Genomic DNA, 4,830 nt, shown 5'->3' on the forward strand with positions numbered 1-4,830 from the left:
GTTGAAGGATTTTCTTTAATGAGAAAAATCCAATTGTTAACCCATTTGAACCTAATGAGTACTAACCTTATTCAAGGAATATAGAAATTAAATGACAATTGTTTACACCTCACACAAGGGGTTGGCGGGTTGTTTGGATGTGGCCTTCCTCATCAAGGTATTAGCCTCAACCATCTTCTTTGACAATCACTTACAACCTTGTATCTTCTCTTGATTATCAACCTTTGAGTGCCCCCAGGGGCTGGATCAGTTGGTAAGTGGCTGGGATGTTGTATCATGACGCAACGGTTCGAGTGTCGACGGTTGCAATGTGGGATAATATCCCCGTCTGCCGGCTTAAAGCCTCGAACCCCAGCCACTTGTCAACCCAGCATTCACCCTGATTAACCCTCCTCCTACATCACCGTGGGGCAGGCGTAGGGGGCCGTCGGGGCGGCGGATTCTGCCTTTTTGTATCTTGATTATCAACCTTTGAGCCTTTAGCAAAATGAGCATGTTAATAACCTCAAGACTCCAAGTACCTCATTGTGGAGATCTTCGCCAAGAAGGAACATAGCCTATTAATTGGTATTATAGAAGTGAATCTCGAATCAACAAAAAATTATGTATCCTCTCCACATAGTTAACTCGGATAAGGCAGAAAAGGCAATTACTCCCAATCACACATTGTTGAGCTAATACAATCTCGCCTACTACTAAGTAAAGGCTTTCAAATAGATTAATTTGAGTAAGTAAGAGATCTGATTTACATATCTTTTCTCCATCTAAAGACATCGAAGTGGTATTAATCCATCAAAACACAAAAAATAAGCTCATATAATTTTTAAACACTTCATAATCATTCAATCTTTTCCAATAAGAGCTAGTTGTTGGATTATGTATACTTGGTTAGAAGGGGACTTAGATTGTGACAATTTCTTACAACCACAAATCTTAAATCAAACATTAGGCGCAATGCACATTTATGACATATAGCCCTATAAAGGTCTATGATGGACGAACTTCATATAGTTCTTTTTAAAACTAATCGATACACCTGGATGAATACTTAATTCCCTAAATCATATTGAACTCATTGAATTAAGCACGACATGTCAATTTTTTAAAGTTACCTTCTAAAAATTGATTGTATCAATCATCAAATCAACCAGAAAAAACATGGATAGAGCAAATTATCTTTTACATTTGATTATAAAAATATTGATGATAATATAATTTAAAACAAAGAAACGAAGCTTAGTGCAAAATCTTATACCCATCTACATCATCAACTTAATTAGGGTCCATGCTAGTGACAACTCAATTTCACACTTGATTAGAATCCAATTTCTTGTCCCTCAGCAGAGGGACAAGCGTGACTCCATTTTCATTAAGAATATCTATCAATATCATCAAATCATTCTAATAGTAGCTCATGTTCATCTTGCTTAACATCATGCCCATCAAAATCATTTTGGACATTATTGAGAGCAGCCCTTCACTAATAGTTTGATCCATTGAGCCTAAATTATGGTCAACAATCATAAGAACCAAATATATAAGAAATTTTATTGAATGACCAATCAAGCATCTGAATTGGGTTGCTATACCTTGTGTGAGTTATGAAAATTATGAAACTTTTGAGTTAAGAAATCTTTCGCCTAAAAAAAAAAAGATTGTACAATGTTTTTTTGTTTTTTGCTAATAAAGGATAGCATGATAAATAATGGAAGTAGTGGTATTTGTTTGGATAAGTCACAAACCCTAGGCTTATACATATGTCACATATTTTTCCACTATACCATTCACTTTGTGACAATTGCAAGCTTTCTTTTGCTTTATTCATCTTCATCCACTCTTCCAAGTGTCCTAAATGCATTGGATAAAGAAAAAGAAAATAAATTAATGATCATATGTATATTTGTTTAATGAACAAAAGTGAGAGATTGGCCACCTTTAATTAGGTCAAGCAAAAACATGCATTCCTTGAAATAAATTAAATAAAATGAAAGTTGTTGAAATGACCTGAATCCAAATCTCTATATCTCCTCTTCTTTGGTTCATCTATAACTAAACCAATTATTTGATCATAATAATTAGACATGGTGACCCACATCAATTAGGCATGCTTTCAAGGGATCTAATCACAAAATTTGTACCATTTGTCATGTTATAATTGTTATTTAAACTACAAGTGACAAGGAGTGTAATATAATCTAGTTATCCCATAAATCTTTTATCTACTTATAAAAATGTCATTAAACATTTTAAGAATCAGTTACTCTCCATCAAGTTTAATTCCTTCTTCTTAATTACCCCAAAATTAAATTAGGTTTCAATGACCCCAAGATCAATGTCATCAAAGTAAGATACCGATCATTAAATTTTTTTAAGGAAAAAAGAAAGATATATATATCATCATTCATAAGTGATTTATTAACTTGAAATTCAATTAAGGTAGTTTGAAATAAATTTGTAATAAAAGTTTGTGAGGACAAATATAATAATTAATTATAATACTAAAATTATCCTAAATACTATAAAAATTAAAATTACTAAAAATAGCCAAGGTGAAATTTGGATCCGAAATTTGTTAGTTATGGGTTCACGATAATAAATATAGATTTTAAAATTTTACACGTGTGGTCAGTGACCAAGCTTGATTCTGAATCCCCAGTGAAAAATTATCACCCTTTAAAATTTGGATTGATCCTACCTCATTAATTAACTCAACCAAAAAGCTTAAAGAGGTCATTATCCCACTAAGTGGAGTATTTTTGTCTCTAGTTCATTTAACATTTGCCTAAATAAAGACTTTCTTTACATAATTAGATGGATAAGACAAAATCTCACTCTAAATCTATTTGTTTCATTTATTACAAGAAAACATTTGTTGGCAAGGTTTTTTTGTAAGACACATGTTGACCCTTTCTTTATGGCTATATTAATATAAGATAAATCTAATTTTTCACCCAAAATTTGACACTTTTGACATGCTTCCTAAACTTCAATATATTCTATATTTCTCCACATAATTTCTCTATATATATCGTAGTATCTAGCCTTACGATTGATCATGCAAGACTTTGTAAATTGGGTTGTTAAGTTTGGATTTATTAATATTTGAAATATATTTTTTTTCACACCTAGATAAACCTTATAATCAAATGAAAATTTTCCTATAACAATATGGCATTGGAGAATAATAGAAGAGATTTTGTTTAATCTTTGCCTTGCACAATCTTAACTTTTTGGAGGCAAACCCAAGTTGAAATTCTAATACTTGACATGTCCATTCTCCACTAAGCTTGGTGGGAGTGGGCTCTCCATAGGACTGATGGTGACAACGACTAATGGGTTTCCTAAGTGCACAAACGTGTGCAATGGTTGGTAAAGGAGCTTTAAGAACAAAATACTTTTCTTCTTTGTTTTGTTTTTGGAAATGGGGTAGTATGCAATTAATAGGGTTTTGTCAATTGAAGAAAATTTTCTTTGAAGAATAGAGCAGTGTTGCTCTTGTAAGGGCAATGGTGAAAATAAATGATAAAGGTGTAAAATACCAGAAAAATGACGATTATTAATAAAGGAATTTTCCGAAATTTTTGGGCATTTTTCGGGAATTTTTCGGAGCTCGTACGGATAAGTTCACGGGGATAAAAACGGGGCCCGGAAGAAAAGCCTGTTTAGGCTACCCGATTTAAGCGAGGAAAAGATTATATATATATATTCTTTTCCTTTTATTTTCTTATTTCTTTTTCCTTTGCTTTTGTCGCCGTTTCTTCCCTTGCCGAGCCATCCCGACGCCGCATTCCTTCTTCCTCCTTGCCCTAACCGCCGGCGGCGGTTACTTCTCCTCAAGGGTACAGCCTCTCGGCTACCCCCTCTTCATCTCCTCTTCTCGGTGAAGCCGACACCCTGTTTTCCTCTGCCCTAGCCAGCCCGACGCCACCGCCGGCTGCAACTCACAGAGTCGACCAATTCTCTCCTCTGCCGACGCCGACCACCTTTTGCTGCCCTAGCGCCGGTTCACTAGCATTTAGTGGCGAGCCTTTCTTCCATCTCGCTACTGCCTCCACATTTTTCTTCCTCACTGTGGTCACGCCTCCTGTGCCCTACCTCCGAACCTTGCTTCCTTCTCAGAGCAGAAGTGGTTCGGCAGTGTGACAGCAAGGTAAGATGAATAGGTTGTTGTTGCATTGTGATCTCCATTTTGATCTCATGTTTGATGTCCGATCAGTAGGAAAAATCTGCAAGGTGTTGTTCTAGGCCTTTTCTTGGGTCAGGTGATCACCATCCAGCGACTACCTTTCTCCGGCAGCAATACCCCTGTTGAAAAGTAAGTTAAGGTGCTTAGGTTATTCTGGAAATTTGGGGGTATTTGGATTTTTGATTAGAATGTTTGTGCTGAATTTGTGGGGCTGATCACTGTGGTATCGTTATTATTTTGTCCAGCAGTTGTTTACCTTGAATTTCAGTAGCCGGCAGTCCTATTCCAGCAGCAACAAACTGTGTGGGGATCAACAATCAAGGCTGTGGATTGAGGTAAGGTTTAGGGTTTTGAGCTTTGTGTAGATTGATTAGGTTTATGTTGGGAATTGGTAGATTGGATTAATTTTAGAGTTTTAATCTAATGTTATGATTAGGGTTAAAGAAAAATTAATCCTAGTTAATTGTTGGATTTAATTTAGGAAGGTCGAGATTATGGTTTAGGGTTTTTCCTTAAATTATTCTTAAGGATTTTTATTTAGCTATTCATTTAATTTGTAGCTAAATAAAAATGTATGTTTAATATTACAGGACCTTGACGCGAGACGAGTATCTCGGAGTCAGATTGGACCTTTCTATTTTCGG

The 4,830-nt window shown here is 35.3% G+C and overlaps 1 long non-coding RNA gene across 1 annotated transcript; it reads left to right on the forward strand.

Annotated features, from left to right (window-relative positions):
- The first annotated feature begins 3,750 nt into the window (after nucleotides 1–3,750).
- On the forward strand, nucleotides 3,751–4,830 carry LOC121973207. The gene is made up of 4 exons (XR_006109420.1): nucleotides 3,751–4,150; nucleotides 4,217–4,315; nucleotides 4,435–4,521; nucleotides 4,777–4,830. It is a non-coding gene; the product is annotated as an uncharacterized LOC121973207 (long non-coding RNA).

The sequence above is a fragment of the Zingiber officinale genome, chromosome 4A, assembly GCF_018446385.1.
Source record: "Zingiber officinale cultivar Zhangliang chromosome 4A, Zo_v1.1, whole genome shotgun sequence".
Classification (NCBI taxonomy): domain Eukaryota; kingdom Viridiplantae; phylum Streptophyta; class Magnoliopsida; order Zingiberales; family Zingiberaceae; genus Zingiber; species Zingiber officinale.